The sequence below is a fragment of the Erpetoichthys calabaricus genome, chromosome 12, assembly GCF_900747795.2.
Source record: "Erpetoichthys calabaricus chromosome 12, fErpCal1.3, whole genome shotgun sequence".
Taxonomy (NCBI): domain Eukaryota; kingdom Metazoa; phylum Chordata; class Cladistia; order Polypteriformes; family Polypteridae; genus Erpetoichthys; species Erpetoichthys calabaricus.
The window spans coordinates 89061158-89079630 of record NC_041405.2 but is presented as its reverse complement, the minus strand read 5'-3'; the positions used below and the strand labels follow the sequence as shown (position 1 = coordinate 89079630).

The following is an 18473-nucleotide window of genomic DNA, read 5'->3' as shown; positions in this document are numbered from 1 at the left end:
AAAATGTCTTTACATTGTTCTACCTATATTTTTCAATATAGAACCTATAATTCTAGTAGAAGAGCATTTCATAAATTATCTAGTTTGAGTACATATTCTATAATCTCAGTTTAGATATATTTTTGAGGTAAGGCATTAGCATCTAAAAAGTAATTGTCTCTACTCCTAAATGATCATATTATTTTTAATTTGCTCCTGCACTTGCCACAAATTGCACAAACAAGAATCACTACTATGAGGCACTTAGATAACAAATGTACCGTACTATAAGCTTTATTTATATAAGTTTATCAGTCTGCTTGAAATGGAAGTTTTAAAAAATGTAAGATTGATATCTACATGGATGACTCCGATTAGCACACCTCTTTAAAAGATAAACATATAAATAAAAGTTCTACCTGAAACCTGAGCTAACTTCACACACCATAAATTCTAACAATACCACCTAATATTTTTAACAATTAGTTTATGTAATTCCTTTTAATAACAAACTAGTAAGATGAGATTTTACACGGAGGAGCCATCTTACAGGTCTACTACTACTGGATCAAAACATGTTACCTACTCTGCATACTATCTCACAACCCTCTGTCCTTTCACAAACTTAAGTTCACTAGGATCCACTAATCTATTTTTTTCTGTAAATCCTCCTATAGCAAATCATACCCAATTCTTTGAATATGGCCAGTGTTAGACTTTAATTAGAGAAAGTTGTATTTACTGTAGATCTGAAATCTCATTATGAATTATCCAGTAGATTGGCTTGAACTTTACTGTTCTTTTTGAACTTATTGAAAAAGGCTTTATGTTAGAAACATTTATGAAAAATTCTGTCTGATTTTTGACATGGTCAGAAGATAGAAATGGCAATATCTTTTATTGTTAAAGATAGTTTAATATTTTTAAGTGTTGAGCATTAAATTGGACTGTCAGGTACAATTCCTGCATGGTTGGCTTTGTATAGGAGGCAGTGTGGTGAAATTAAGGAACAAAACTTTAAAGTGAACTCTATACCCATAAAGTTGTGTGTTCAATTGACCCTCAGTAAGTCATTTAATTGGTTGGTGTGCCAACAGTAAAAATGTCTGAGATCAGTGGAACTTTGCATCAGTGCTTATAAAGTGCATTAGGATGTGATTTGCTAAGGAGAGTCACAAGGAAAGTTTTTTGAGGTGGCACTGTGACTTGTGTGTCTTTTCCCTCTCCATTCAAGATGACTCCAACCCAAATAACAGTGAGCCCACTTCTGACCAGGATCTCTCTAAAACCCTTCCAGTTTTCAGAACGTATAGTCCCAAACAACGAGCACAATAGTGTTATCATCAATCTATATCTTATTTTATGTAGATTCAGTTTTTCAAAATGTTGAACATGTCACATTTGTAATTTATTTTTTCATTAGTAAGGGGTAAAAATTCTAGTTATTGTGAGCAACTCTGCTTTGGTTTCTTTTGACTTCCACTTCTGCTTTGTGGTTTGTTGGGCTTTGGGTAACGTAATTTTGTCCTTTCCTGGCCTTCTGCTGGCACTTGACCACAGTGTAATCCTTTGTCTAATCATCCATCTCCCTATTTCCTTTGATTATTATTTGATCGCTGGCATTTACTGTCCTCCAAGCCACTTTAACAGGTATTATTTATCGGCAGTATGTTAAAGGCACACCAGTGTAGCTGAGGCACAGGTTTATTATTTTAACAAACAATACCTGGCCACAGTGCAATAAATGGGGAGTCCTGGTTCGATTCTTGCCTCATTTGTTATTTCTAGCCTCTTCTTTTACATACAGTAGGTCTTGTTTATATATAGTATTGGACTCACTCACCATGAAACTTAGTAAAAGAAGGAAAGCCATGGGCACAAAGACTGTTCATTTAACCACTGCTCCCCAGTAACACAACTACAATTCCAATGTTACCAACCCTGGGAGATGCCAGTTAGCCAATCTCTCCTGGAGATCACAGGCCATATGCCACTACAGTGCAGAACAAGCCTGGATAGAACAGCATTCACAAACTAATTCATGCTTGCTCATTAAAACTCCACCACAATTTCTCTAGCATTGAGGCTGAGAACCACCACAGCAAGATTTGCGATTTGTAGAATACTCATCATCTCATCTCAGATTTGCTTTTACTCATCATCATAATGTGCATCTCTATATGCCATTGTAGCATGTAGAAAGTATATATTCCACAATATGTTCTAGTGCTTTAATCTGTGTCATCTAATTGAAATTAATTCAACAGAGCGAAACTGTAGTGTACAGTACTTAGGACACCATGACACTCTGGCGGCATGCTGACTTACAGGCATCACTCTCGACACAGCCATTCTAAAGTGTCTAATCACGTGTATTAATGAAATGTACTGCACTTTTCATTCTAACAGATGGTGCATACAAAAAACAATATAAACTTATAAAGGAAATTTTAAAGAGAAAAACAATGATCAAAAACCAAAACAAAGCCTGATATGGAAAGTAATAATCTAAATGGACAGTGAACAAACAGGGAAAAGGCTAATGATTACAGGGGACTCAAAGTCGGCTGTTTATGGAATATGTTACTTATCTGCATGATTTTATCCTGCTCTCTTTTTGCTACATTCATAAGGGCAGATCACAAGAAAGTTTAATGGACTCAAAGTAGACGAGTCCTCCCTCTGTCATTCTTTTCAATTTTATACACAGTATTTTTTATTCATTTCTTCATTTATACACCATTTGGCATAGGATTCTCAATAACTGTGCTAATGTTTATGAGGTGCCATCTGTTGAAATGAAAAAAACATTCGCATTTTATTACCACGTGCAATATAATCTACATTCCAATAGATGGCGCTTTGGAAATGTTAATGCTTAATATGCCTAACAGAGTGTAGCTGTCAGACAAATAGAAATTAACTTTAATATTATATAGGTGCACATACAGAAAAAACTAATTATACAATATTAACCCATTAATACTACAACTGCTACTACTACTACTACTACTAATAATAATAATAGTAATAATAACAAACTACTGTAAGTACATTTTTACTCATAAGCAAGGTGGAATAAACTGTATTTATTACTTTTCTTCATGTGGCAGGTCCTTGTCATTGAATGCCAACTTTAATTTCTCCTATTGCCTCTCCTCTCCTATTATCTGTTCTCTTTAATATTGTCCAGTAGCATCATTCTCTGTCTTCCACATGACCTTCTCCTCTCTAAACTCCCTTCAATGATACTGTGTATGCCTAAATATATCTACCAATGATCTCCCCTGTGTCATCTGAATTCATCTGTTTCATGTCTTTTCCTCTCCTACTGTTCTCAGTACTTCCATTTGACTGGATCTTTACATTCAGCTTCTCTCTATTTTTCCTCCAAGCCCACATCTCACATACACCCAAACATTTAGTATCCTTATCCTATGTTTTCCTTAGCATCCAAATCTCTTCTCCATAAAGTAAAACACTTTACACTAGAGCTTTCATCATTCCTTTTTTCGATTGTTATTAAGTATGCTAGTAAGGATGACTTTCCTTTTAATGCATCCTTGGACAATGCAATTCTAAATTATCTTCCTTTTCATAATAACCATTCTCACTTATCCAGGTCAGTTTCACAAGATAGTTGGACCCTGTTCTTCTTTATACTTCAAAAATGTTTAACTCTACATACTTATTCTAACACCTTTTTAGTAACTCCAATTTCTGAATGATTTGCTTTTAAATTTCCTTTATTTGATGGTAGTCCTTTAAATAGCAATATATTATTGACAGTTGTTAATTCATAGGATCTGAATCCATAGAAATTAAGACTCATTTAACCTTTAACTTGCACATTTCTGTGCTTTCTAAGACCTGCTTTCTCCATCTTAAAAAATGATAAATTAAGAGAGCTTCTTCATTTAAACATGATCTTCAAAAGCTGGCTCATTCATTTGAATCAAGCTGATTTGACTAAGGAAATGCTTCACTGCCACTCTGCTCAAATGATTTGATTACAACTTAACAGCCAATTCAAAATCCTGCAGTAAGGATGAAAATGAAAACTGTGAAGTACAACCAGATAAATCCAGTTTCTAAATCTCTGTAATAAACTACCTCTTTAACCCTTACTGTGCCCAGCATTTCAACAAGGCAGAAAAGTCTTTATTTTAGCACAGTGTAATCCAGTCATTGGTGCTTATGAGGAATGGCCTTTTTTTAATAGTGACAGTTACCTTAACCAGCATATACTATCTCTTCCCATTCCTTCTTTTCTAGGGCGTAAGGTTGCTGTTACTGCCACTTTGGTCAAGATTCTCCAGACTTCAGAGCAGGCAGGAGATTTCAATAAGAATTTAATCAAAGAATGAGTGGAAGTTTCATTCTAGACTGGCTATCTTTAAAATGAATATATTTTCATGACTTAATTATGTTAGCACAAAGCTGTCTTGCCACCTCCAGCAGGCACTTAAAAATCTTGCTTTAATTAGCGATTAGGTAAAGGGAGATAAAGTTTTACAAGTTTTAGAATTATATCACTGGTCATTTGTATTGCGCTGGGTTTTGAAGTGGCTTTTGTCTACTGATCTTTTTCTTTGTGGCTTTCAATTAAATGTAGCACTGCAGCTCCCAGACCTTTTCATAGTCCGCCTGTAACTTACAAATTACACCTTGACCCAATCATTTTTTAAGCATTAAGTATTTGGCATAAGGTGGAAAGATGGCTGGATTCATGCTCATCCTGGAATCTTCACACTCCTATTTTCATAATCCAGTACCATATATTGGATTTAACCCAATACCCTTCACACTGAGGTTAAATGCATGACATCTCCACACTGGGAGACATTTCTGATGGCTATGTCTTTATACATTTCAGTCCTTGAGACCTTCTTTGTTGTTCTTTATTTATTTTCAGCTTAGATCAGTCGTTAAGGCCTGTAAAATGTCTTTATCTGTCCAAACCCCCACCACTCAATCAAATTATAAGAATATTAGTCCTATTTGCAGTTTTGCGAGATGCCTTACTTTTTATATTTTATCTATTTGGAGCATGATCTGTTCATGGCATCTCCTGTCCAATGGTCCATGATATAGAAAAACATTACTACCTCAGCTAACTCTAATCTCCAAAATATTCAATATAAATTTTACTTACTCCACAAATAAAAACAATTAATTAATTAGATAGATAGATAGATAGATAGATAGATAGATAGATAGATAGATAGATAGATAGATAGATAGATAGATAGATAGATAGATAGATAGATAGATAGATAGATAGATACTTTATTAATCCCAAGGGGAAATTCTCCAGCAGCAGCATACTGATAAAGAACAATATTAAATTAAAGAATGATAACAATGCAGGTATAACAGACAGACAATAACTTTGAATAATGTTAACGTTTACCCCCCCGGGTGGAATTGAAGAGTCGCATAGTGTTGGGGAGGAACGATCTCCTCAGTCTGTCAGTGGAGCAGGACAGTGACAGCAGTCTGTCGCTGAAGCTGCTCATCTGTCTGGAGATGATACTGTTCAGTGGATGCAGTGGATTCTCCATGATTGACAGAGGCCTGCTCAGTGCCCATCGCTCTGCCACAGATGTCAAACTGTCCAGCTCCATGCCTACAATAGAGCCTGCCTTCCTCACCAGTTTGTCCAGACGTGAGGCGCCCTTCTTCTTTATGCTGCCTCCCCAGCACACCACCGCGTAGAAGAGGGAGCTCGCCACAACCGTCTGACAGAACATCTGCAGCATCTTATTGCAGATGTTGAAGGACGCCAGCCTTCTAAGGATTAATTATTATTCTAATTATGGACTTAGACTGCAAACTCTTCATGTCATATGTGTCAATTTGGGGCAGCAGACACTTTTCTTCACATGTTTTGGGAATGTCAGATCATTATGTTTTGGTTCACTGTTGCTTCTTTTCTGCCTTCCATTTTTGTTGTTAATATTCCCATCTTGCTTCATCATTTTCTTCTGCCTGATCTTTCCTCCCACACACTGAATTTGCTCCAACAGAAGTTATGCACCCTCAGCTCTTCTGCTATTAAATCTATATTAATAACCTGTTGGAAATCCAGCTATCAGCAGCAAGGACTAATGGGGCATCCAGGGTGGCAGCATTGGGTGAAAGTCATTCAGAGTTGGATTTTGAATGTTAAGCACTACTGACTAGGAAAGCATCTCTAGAACTCTGGGTGACCAGTTGGCTTGACTGCATTAAAAATTACAGTGACTGGGCCAGGAGGTGAACACTTGTCCTTGTAGCACTGTGGCAGCATCACTAAACACTACACTTCTCCTTGCAACAAACAAATGCATAAATATCAAGTCCTGAGTTTGCAGTCTCTCTGTTGGCATATCAGATCTCTGTCTACCCTTGGCCTGTTCCTCTCCAGCACAAACCTTATTTGCTGAACTATTATGCAGAGCAACACTTAAACAAAAAATGCAGCTCAACTAAAGCCATTCAATTTCTTACATAATTCTGTAGTGTATTTTAAAAAAGAATATATATATATATATATATATATATATATATATATATATATATATATATATATATATATATATATATATATATATATGAATTTCAGTTGCACAGATGGCTTACAGTTCTATGAGGGAAGTTGGCATAATGCTAAAGGAAGTGATTGAATCATTGAATGTGATAAGCACTTCTGAAAAAGACAAAATATTGTAATTATAAAAGAAACTCCTTATAATATCAGTGCACCAACTGACTGAACAAAAACTGATCAGCACTGATGACTATTCAGAAGTGTTGCAGCCAAATTCCTATCATGAAATAAAAATAAAAAAATGATAAAAGGTTCATTTGCTGTGCTGCTGTAGTTCATATCCCAGCATAGCCCAGATAAGGAATTACAAAACATGAAGTCCTGTCAAATACAGTATGAAAGCAGTGTATTGTTAAGACTTGCAGCATCATCTGCTTGTCTGTGCTAGTTGCAGGCAAGATAAGTATGTTATTATCAAAACTCCTCCAAAGGTTGTGGAAATGTACTGAAGGACATCAGTAGCATGATAGAATGTCTATGTGCGGCTGAGTTTTAAGTCTACTGTTAACTGCCTTCGATCTGAGAAAAACGTAAGGAGGTTTAGGCACCCTAATAAAGAAGACCTCAATGTTCTCTTTCAGCTGTAGAAAACAAGAAGCATTTGTTTCTTCCACAATAGTTACATCATTTAATTAACATCTCCCAAGTCAAATAGCAAAATGTTCATCCTAATCATCCTATTTGTCCCCAATCTTTAGATTAGTCTTGATATCCTACTTTTAATTAGATACTTGCCATTTTCAGGTACATTTTCACAGATCTGTATATTTATCATCAAGTCCAAGAAAACAACACCTAAGATTTCCCATGGATTCAGCTTTTCCATGGCACCATATTTAGTCTTTTGAAGCCAGAATTCTGCTTACCGTGCATCGTGTTGTTGGTACTCATCTCTTTAACTCTCTGCCACTTGTGAGACTTTTTTAGGATGTTTAACTGTTGGAGCCACTCCGGTGGAAAGCTGGCATTATAAAGATACTAACATTTTCACCCAGAACATAGTTGACAACAGCCAATGGGTCATTCGTATGTGATGTTTCAATTTAGAAACCAAAGTGTAAAGGACTTCTAACTCAGGAAACAATACAAATGACATGAAACCCAAAAGAACAGACGTTACACATGGAATGAAATCACTAAACCTGAATGATAAAAATTCGGAAAGAAGAGGTAAGGTAAAATTCTAATGGAATGCAAATATAGCAACCTTTGCTTATTTGTCCACAAAGCAATACAAAGTTAAATCTCTTTCTATGTAATACCGTATTTAATAATCAACATCATGCTATAACAAGCCTCTAAACTGTAAATCATGTACACGCACACTAGGCTTTGCATTTCTGATTATAGTAAACAGCAATTCCACCTTCACAGAAATTAATTCAACTGCCAACAGCACAACTGTTCGTGCTTCCATCCATTATTGACTGTTCTTATTCCTTTTATCACAGGAAAACAGCCTATTGCTGGGCACAATTATACACACATGGCAAATTTAAGCTTTCCAGTCAATCTAATTACACACATTTGTGATGGTGAAGAAAACCTGGAGCACCTAAAGATTCCAAACAACAGCAACACACAGAAGAACACTGTGGAAACTCCACACTGAGAGTGTGTGGTCTAGGATTTGAACCAACGGTTCAGGAGGCAGCACAACCAACCACTGTGCCATAATGCAGCATAAAATATCTCACCACAAGTCTCAACAATCACAATATTATGTAATTAACATTGTATCTGCAATACGATATTTAAGTGTGAATTTGGTGGAAAGCCAAGTCTGAAGACATTAAGATTGGACCACTAGATAAGCAAGGTAAAGGAAGCAGGCAATGCATGACCTTTGACCTGGCTGGTGTCTTAATCAGGAAATAAAAACAGTCGAGTGCTGAAACCCAAATGAGAGATGAAAGGAGATGTCAGAATCAAACAAGCCAAAATTCACAAGTACTAAATGAGATTTTTTGCCCCTAACTACCATTTGTGCAACGCTGAAAGAGTCAAAACTTGGAAAAAGGGTGCTGAGTGTCATACCACATTTGTCCCATCAGGTGACAACCAACCTGGGTTTGTTGTTAGCAGCAATATGGCCATGTCCATGAGAAGAATGCACACAATGACAGTGTGATGATAAAAAAAAATGACTGCTACAAAACTAAACAATAACATAGCAAAGCCCTTAATAGTCACTATTATGTACAGTATATTAATGGTATTAATTTTAATTGCTATAATATCTCCTAATGCCCCTCTACTAGAGATACACAATACATAGAGAGTAACTCTATATGTCATTTCTCTTTCTGTATTTTCCATGATAATAACATTTCTCTGAGTTTCAGCTTATATCTTAAAGTGTAAATTATTTACAGATAAAATGGAACGCTAGCCTAACGTTCATGTTTTTTTAAAGAAATTGAATATAAATTTAATCAAAAAAGATGGATCAAACACATTAAAAAGAATATGGTAAAGGACAGATAACAAATAAAGACCAAAGGATGAAATGACAAACAATAAAGAAGGGCCAAAACTGTAATGGGCGGAAAACATCTACAGTATTGGCAAACATACAGTTCTACAGTATAGGACAAAGAATATGGAAGATTTGAAACCATACAGTGTACAGTAGGTACCTTGATTGTTTTAAAGGAACATTCCACCCAAAATAAAGAGAGGTGAGTCACCAATTCAAAAACTTGATCCTGTTAGAATTGGCATGAAAGAATCTTCTGGAAATGATTTATTAAAAATATTTAGCCAAAATGCATGTTTTTTGGATTTTCTGAGTATGTTTTGATATTGTTTTACAGTTGTTCAGCATTGTTCCTAATTGAAAACCATTGTGCCAGGAATTCCTCTGTTTTCCATGAATCACTACAAACAATGCGGGGTAAGGAACACCTAAAAATATTATCATTAATTTTGGATGATATATTCCTTTAAGAGCAAGAAATAAAATAAGCAGGCCAAAACTGACTTAAAGGCAGGCAGAAAGACAGCCTCATAATCCAAGGTGACATTCAGAAACCAAAAGTCCAGAAATTCTGTTTCAACAAATGCATGACGATAGTTCACTGAGTAAAGACTACTGTCTAATATTGCATTAAACCCATGAAATTTAGTAAAAGGTTAAACATATTTATGAACACTACTAATCCTGGAGAGAGAGAGATGATGCCTATGAGAGGTGGTACAGGAGTGCAGCGGTTAGTGCTGCTGTTTCACAGATTCAGGGTCCCGAGTTAAAATCTCACACCTTGGCGATGTTTGCATGTTCTCTCTGTGTCTGTGTAGGTTTTCCATCAGGTACTCTGGTTTGCCTCCCATATTTGCAAAGATTAACAGGCTAGGTTGATTGGAATTTCCAGTGGAGGTATGTGTGAGTGGGCCCTTTGATGTACTGGTGTCCTCTCCTGCACCGTTTCCTGCTTTGTGCCAACTGAAGCAGGGATGGTTTCCTATAATCCATCTTGGAATTAGCAGGTTTGTAAGTGATTCATATAACCACTAAGACTAGACACATGAAACTATTTCACTTTTGAGCACACTACTGCTCATAACGCAAAACAATGTTAGGAATGAGTTGTCTTTTGGCCCTTCTACAATAAGGATTATAAAAAAGCAGCCTGCTCTGTTATCACTGAAAGATGACAGTAACAAAAGCTTAGAAGTGGGAATGTGGGACCTCTGAGAAATAAGGATTTGGATAAAGGTTTAAATTCAGAATTTAGGTCAGCGAACATGTATGCATTAATCACACTGTATTATGGAGCAGCAATTTTATCCCAAACTCCCACACCAGCTCTTTTTTTTGACCCCATGGCCTAATAGAAAGAAAGCAACATAAAGAATCCTCTTACCATAGCAAAACCCTTGTCTTCTTCACGAGACCCAAAACCTTCAGTAGGTCAGTGAATAACACGTGACCCAATTTCTCACTTGAAGCAATAATCCAGCATCCCCGCTACCTCTAGAGATTAAAGCAGGAGCCTTCTGAACATCAGAGAATGACGTCACAAGCACCTTCATCCGGATAACTTCTATACCTGTGGTGGAGAACAGATTCCCAGTGAATACGTTTGTTAGATAAAAGCACAAAGTGAGAACACTAGAGGCAGTCAGCTACTGCATGAGAAAAATTGTTAACATACATGAACCTCTTGTTTCCGTCACACCATTCACCTACTTTCAGATAGTTCTAGCTTCTCTGTAGCAAAATTGCTCTTCCGTCTGCCACTCCTAGCTGTCAAGAGATGAACCGACCAAGTCTGTGTAGTGCCAAGAAGAGCTTAGCGACAGATTTTTAGGAACGTGGGAGGGTGAGAAAAACAATTAGGATTTAAAAGGCAAGATCAGACAATGTCTCTGAAATCAAGAAAGGTGCATTCAGGACTTGACATGGAATAACATGTTCCCCATACCCCGACCCCCCACTCCTAGCACCCCTATGCTAGTAATGCAGTTGAACCTCATAGGATGCGGGATTTCTTTAAGGACATTAAGTGACTTTCAGGACCTGTCCTACTAGCTTAAAGGTAAGCGTTTTTGTTTTGGTTTCTGGTTACTTATTTGAATAAACATTCTGGCTTATCTGGATTGACCATGTTTTGCTTTCCCTGCTGTCTTAGTTGAGGAGGAGATTTGACTTTCTTTATGATAAATGCCAGCACATAGGATCTGATGTGTGAATCCTTGCTGCAGTATTTGCAGCACTTGACACAAGTACTGTTTTTTCCTGCTGTTTTCACATTCTAGTTTCTCTTTTCTCAGCAAAAATTATAAAAATAAAACAGTATATACTCTCTTCACTAAAGCCCCAGCCCTTTCCACATTCCATTTCATTTCATTTCTATTGTTTCTGGCTGACAGCTTAATATCTTGGAAGCCATCACTTTTCTTTATGAAACAAGATGTACAAAAGCAAGAAACAAAACACAAAGTTCTGATGGGGAGGTGGAGGATTGCTTTGGAGAAATGACAAATTCACACCAAGAAACAAAACAGAGAAAACAATTTCCTGAAGCTGTTCTCAACTAGGCTAGGAGCAGTAAAAATAGTGAAAGAATATCTTTACTGAATACTGAAAGATATCTATACATTTTTTGTAACACCTTCTATACCTATCTATCCTGTTTATTGTGATGGACAGCACCCTGTGTACCGCCCTAACCAGGAAAAGAGGCTATTCATCAAACTAGGCAAAATCAAGCACAAATAATTCCCATACTGTAGTCTGGCCAAACTACAACCCTGTTGGGTTAAACCTTTGTCCCAACTCACCTCCAGAATCCAGCCTCAGCTGGATTATGGCTAAGGACTTGCTCGCTAGTAACTTCATGGGTAGTCCCAGAAAATTACTTTCTCAAATCTCCCTCTGGTGAGTCTTCAGGTCCCCCTGCACTCCCAAACTAACAGGGCTAAGTGCTCCTGGTGTCCCCTACCCTATGTGTTTGCCTTGCAGGTCTCAAGATACAGTCCATGGGTTTTCTAAGCTGCCAGGATGGATGCTTGGAGAATTTTACCTGGCTTTCTGTTCATCCTCCATCACCTTTCTTCTAAATGAGTGTCGCAGATTATTTCCAGGGCACTGAATAAACAAATGTAGCGCACAACCCTCTAATAACTACTTCTGTATTTTCTCTCTAACATGGACTCATGGAATTTTTAATTTAGGATAGAGATGACTCTCTAACATTTACCAACGCTAATTATCATACCCTCTGTCTTCCTTTTAGTCACTATAGAAGGCATAAGGTTAGCATAATAGGCTCTGGCCTTCTGTAACTTCTAAATTGTATTAAGTCAGATTGCAAACATTTTATGTGCACTTTTCCCTAAACAGATCGGAGATTAAAGTACTGAACATTTAAAAGATTTCCCAGTGTTCACTTAAGATGTAAGCCTGATTACATTCAATCCAAAGCAAGCAAAAAGATATACATCGTAGAGCACTCTAATCCTCAGGCTTTCTTAGGCAGTCATTCTCCATCTTTCAGTCTTTATTTTTTAAGCTGTGTCATCTCTCTTGCAGTACTTTACTCCCAGGTGTTTCTTGATGACTTTGTAGACAATGTGGATATTATTTAAGTGGGGGCACAGCTAGGCTAAATGATTAGTCATACAGCAGTTCAGGATTTGATTCTGGTTCCTTGTGCTGTCAAGTTTTCCTCCTTAGGCAATAGATCACAAAGCTTAATTCTGCCATTAAGCAATAAGGGTAATAACGCTTGTGGGACTTTGCCACAGAGAGTTTAAACTGAATTATATTTTATGATGGCTTCAGACTCACCTTTCTCTTACTATATTTTGGCTATTCCTGCATTTTAATATGGAACACTTAATTTTAAGATTTTTTTTCTCGTGCTTTTCATCAATTATTCAAGAAGACATTTCTATAATGCATAAATAGAAACCAAAGTCATTGTTTGAAAACTTGTTGGTCAGAGTCAATGGATCCCCAGTGCCAGGCTGGAACAAATCTCATCTCAATTGAATGTCACACCCACATATTGTACATATGTGCACTGTGCCAAAATGGATTTGCCAAATGATCTGGCAATGTGTACCTATTCTTAAAAACAATGTATTTTGTATCCTGTACAGCACTGCTGTTATCCTTTTTTATAGTGTTATTATCTTTATTAAAATGTTTTACACAAGTGCTTGGTATGGGAAGAACTATTAAAAAAAGGAATGACATTATGGCTAACTAAGTAATTTGTAAAGTTTTGACAGGATGGAAAGGGTATTAAGGTGGCTTAGTAGAGAACAAATGGTAGACAGGGGATACAAATAAAGGAAACCCACTCTAGTAAATGTAGATCTCCTATACATGCCAGTATGACGTAAATATCTGTCTAGTAAATATAAAGAAACATTAGAAATTTGACAAACGAGAGGAGACCATTCACTCATTCAAGCCCATTTGTTTATCTAATAGTTAAGATGATCCCAATATCTCATCCTGATTCTTACATTTACTTATTTGGCTGACACCTTTTTCCAAGGTGACTTAAAACATTCATGGTTTCATTGTTGTGGTTTTCCTATTACAGCACAGGCAGGTCAAGTGACTTGCTCAAGGTCACACAGTGTCAGTAGCAGGATATGAACCCACAACCTCAGGGTTTGAAGTCCAAAGTCTTAATCCGCTACACCACACAGGTTGTCAAGACGTCTGCTTCAACTACATGTCTTGGTAGTTTCTTTCAGATTCCCACAACTCTTGCGCAAAGAAGTGATTCCTGGCTTCAGTTTTAAATCACTTCCTCTTAATTTCCAGTGATGTCCTCAAGTATGTGATTCACCCTTAAGCTGAAAAAATGTTGCTGGATCTACTTTATCAATGCCTTTGATGACTTCAAATACCTGGATTAGGTCCCCATGGATTGTCCTCTGCTCAAGACTAAACAAATTTAATAATAAAGGACTCCCCAATATTTGAGCAGGGTGGCAACAAAGATGTCTCAAATAGAATGTTTAGTTATCATATACTCGTACAGTATACATGCCCTGTCTGAAATACATCAAGAAGACAGATGATTTACTTCAAGCTGAGAGATGATATTAAAAATGGACTCACGTAGAACTACTAAAGCGCTGCTGTCTAACAGGGGAAAGGCAGCCTAACAGCTGCCCTGGTCTCCTTTGACTTTATGTAAAAGGACTTCAGGGGTCAAACTAATAATAACGTCAAAAAATGTTGACAATATCAAGTTGTCCATCTAAGTGTTACACATGTAGCTTCTGTAACAGCAGCACAAGAGGGCATGTGCCAGTGGTTGTCATCAGGCGGCAACACCTTTTAAAAAGTATGACCATTGCAGCATAGTTGGTTTAATTAATGTGTTGGTTTCTGACATACATGTTCTTATAATGATGAATGTTTAGTATAACAGAGCACTTTATCTGTTACTGAACTTAAAAACAACAAATAAAGAAATCATATGAATTTGAGACATTCAGATTTAGATAGTTTGTTACACTGCAGTCTTGTTCTAATGTCATTTAAATTGTTTTCTAATCAAGAAGCAAAGTAAAAACATGATTTTAGCATTTTTAGCAAACTTTAAATTATTAAGTTTAGCAAACTTCTGTTAAAAATAAAAAAATGAAATGTCTCATTGACTCACGTATTCAGACCCTTCACTCAGTACTTAGTTGAAGCCCCTTTGGCAGTAATTACAGAGTTTTCTTGGGTATGACATAACAAGCTTTAATCCACACTTGGATTTGGAGATTTCTGCCGATATTCTCAGCCAGTCCTTTCAAGTCCTCTGAGGTTGGAATCAGACCTTCGATGGACAGCTATAGGTCTCTCCAGACATATTTGATTGGGTTCAAGTCCAAGCTGTGGTTGGGCAAACTCAATGGCATTCCCAGAGTTGTCCCAAAGCCATTCCTGTATTGTCTTTGCTTTGTTCTTAGGGTCATTGCCCTGTTGGATGGTAAACCTTCAACCCAGTCCTTGATCCAGAGTATCCAGGAGCAGGTTTTCATTAAGTGTGTCTCTGTACTTTGCTTCAGTCAGCTTCCTCAGTTCCAGTTTCCAGGTCCCTGCTGCTGAAAAACAACCCCACTGCCACCACCATGCTTCACTGTTGGAAGAGTATTGCACAAGTGATGAGCTGTGCCTGGTTTCCTCTATACATTTCATCAGATCAGAAATTCTTGTTTTTCACAGTCTAAGAGTCCTTTAGATGCCTTTTTGTAAACTGCAAGGGAGTTTCTGCATTATTGTATTTTAGTAATTTCTTACTTTTCTGGCTACTCTGTCACAAAGCACAGATTGGTGTAGTCTTGCAGTGATAGTTGTCCTTCTGTAAGTTTCTCCCATCTATACACATGTTCTCTGGAGCTCAGCCAGAGTTACCATCGAGTGTTTGGTCACTTCACCCACCAAGGGCCTTCTCTCATGATTCATCAGGAGTCTGAATACTTTGTGAATCCACTTTATTTATTGAACTCTAATACCGCTTTTATGATGCCATTGCTACCTTTTGCCCCTTTACATGTTGCCCTTAGGAATTAACTGCTTTAATGAGGCAAAATACTGGATGAGTAACATTGGACAGTTTAATAAACATTGGTCTTCATTTAATAAAAAATGTATTTCTTTCAGCATTGCATTTTGTTTTTCTGAGAATGTTTTTCCACACCACTTTGTATTATTTCCAAACTTAACCATATTTGTAATTAAGATATAGCAGAGGCAGGTATTAAAGTGGGAAGGTGCTGTATAAGAATAACCAGGAATGGACTGGACTGGACCGATTGAGCAGTCTGGTAGGTTGGAATTTCAGTTAAAGTTAATAAAATGACTTCTTGATGAATAACCTTTGCAGAACATTCAACTGATTTACTGCATTGCCTACATGTATTCCTGTTTTTGCTTTTTTAATAATGAGAAATATTTTTATAAGAAATTATTCTGCAATAATATATAATATGCCTATAATGAAAGTTGACATATTCAATCAAGATAAAGTCCTTGATGAAGTTGCAGGCAATGTAGCTTTTAATGATGTCACGTGAAAAGAATTCTAAGAGTACAATATTCCTTTGTTAAATTATGATGATTACGATAACAAAGTCATAACTGTGCCATAATAATCTTTGCACCAAGGATCATGGAGTATCATGCAGTGTCGTTTCCTGTGACTGGGCAGTTTGTGCCAAAGTACAATTATCTGTCCTTTGTAAATTACCATAGAAACACTGAAGTATCACATGTGGATTAGATGAAGTCAACTGGGGTAAGTTACAGGCATTCAATGTATGCCATGCTAAAGCCTGCCGTATGGAATTTTGACCCATTGAATGCCACTGGGCATTTTTATAATGGAAATTTCCTATATAATGTGTTTTGACTATTAGGCTTCTTTTCAATTACAGAAACTGGCATTAGGCCCAAACTAACAACTATATAAATGCATTATGCAAATACATTAAAATGTCTGAGCTGGCTGACACATGGGCATGCACAAACATGCATATATAATATTTCTCACTAAGACCACAACCTTCCTGATATCTGTGCTTATCTTGGCAGGTTGGCAAGTCAATTTATTGTTTCATTATTTTTCAGAAAGCATGACTCAGATAAACCCATCAGAAATTAGTATAGGTCAGGTAATTTATAATTGTATATTAAACAACACCTATTCTGGATTATTTGAGGAGAGCCCACAAGTGTACTTATATAGGCATGCACACCATCCCAGTCTCAAGTTCTCCCTCTAGGCAGTGACAGCCTGGCAGCCACTGAACAAACACAACCTGTCCAGCCTGTTTACTTTTGTTTTGGGTGCTGTGTGTTATCCAGTTCTTCCACTGAAGCCAGTTTGGCCTCTCTCTCCTTTTTTTAAGTGTTTCTTAATTGATAGGAACAGAATGGAACCTGGAGAATTGGCAGTTGTGCCAGAGAACATAATCTTCCCAAACTCCATTCACAGAGCAGCAGCAGGATGCCATAGTGCTCTAGTGAAGTTTGTGCTCCAGGACACGCATTTTAAGCTGGTTCTGCAGGCCCAGCTTCAATGAGTAAATAAAGATGGCACAGTTAGAACACTTGAATTAATGTCTCTTGGCACACATAACTCGATATCTCATATTATTAACCAAAGTAAGTGGTTTTGGCACATGCTTTACAAACAAAATGATTTAGAATTCTAGATAAATGAAATATAGATTTATTCCCACAGAAATATTGAGAAACTGGGACAAGCATGCATGACAGAATATACAAGTTAAGAGAACTGAAAGAGAGTAGGGCACTGGAAACCTTGTTACATCCCAAAGAGTCAAGAAATCTCAAATCTAAATTGCAAAGTAGAAATGGGAGTTATTCATTCTCAGCTGGACAGGGATGGCTAATGAAAACTCAAGGACAAACCCGATCAGAAAGTCTGATGGAGTTGGTGCTGCAACAGTTAAAGAACATTCAACAGGAGCTACTTCTCAGGGCTGTTGGGTCATGAAAAGGCTTTGATTTGGAAGAATGGTGTGAATGTGTGCACTATAGGCTGGGTGTTGTGTCCCCCCAAAAAAGCAGATCCAAAATCTGACTATAGTATACTGTACATTTTTGAGATTTGTGAAACATTTTCAGCATAAAGTGACTGAAAAGGTGACCGCTTTCAAAAAGACCAGCTAAAAAAGAGAGCTGTTGTTTAGCTGTAGCTCATTGATTAGGGCAGTGGTTCTCAAACTGTGGGGCGGGCCCCCCTAGGGGGGGCGCGAAGTAACAAAAAGGGGGGCGCGAAGATGTGAAAAAAAAGAAAACAAAAATTGAAAATATGAAAAATACATTTATTAAAACCAAAACAAATTAACTTAAACTACACTCTGAAAAATAAATATAGAGTTAGGTAAATGTCGATAAAAGTTAAGTAGGCATAATAAAATATGCATCTATAATATATCATTAATTCAAAAATAACAAATTGGTATTAGTGGGCTCCTTTCAAAAAAACTGTTAGGGGGGCGCGATTAAAACTGTTATGAAAACTCAGGTCGCAAATATAGGGTGGTCCAGATCTAACTATGCCACTTTTAATGCAATACAATACAACAATTGCATAATTAGAGTACTTAAAGTTTGAGAAACGCTGGATTAGGGATCTAGCTTCCCATGATGCTCTGAACTGCTCTAAGTAGCATCGTAAAGGCACATCTCTTTACAAAGCATTATGGGACTGTTTAGACTGTCCCAATCTTCTCTCCTTCTACGCATCTACATTATATGCCAGTCCTGTTTACCATCAGTCAACCAGTCTTTGACTTTTATGGGATTAACTGTGCCACTAAGATTCTTGTCCTCTACTTTAAATTTTGTTCTCTTTTGTTTGTCTTTGGATATTCTTCCTGTTTACTTTAATGTGTGGTATGTACATTC

At 37.0% G+C, this 18473-nt stretch overlaps 1 protein-coding gene across 4 annotated transcripts in view; it reads right to left on the bottom strand.

Annotated features, from left to right (window-relative positions):
- gdpd2 (glycerophosphodiester phosphodiesterase domain containing 2) overlaps window positions 1-18473 on the bottom strand; it is a 135585-nt gene that overhangs the window by 100372 nt on the left and 16740 nt on the right. For 2 of the 4 annotated variants that reach the window (XM_051934954.1, XM_028815833.2), the window contains exon 2: window positions 10438-10623. The exons of 1 other annotated variant lie outside the window; for it this stretch is intronic. The gene's annotated coding sequence lies outside the window, so the exon portion shown is untranslated. Of the gene's footprint in view, window positions 1-10437; window positions 10624-10752; window positions 10855-18473 lie in introns of those variants that run through there. One more of the 4 variants, XM_051934953.1, reaches the window with a different exon arrangement.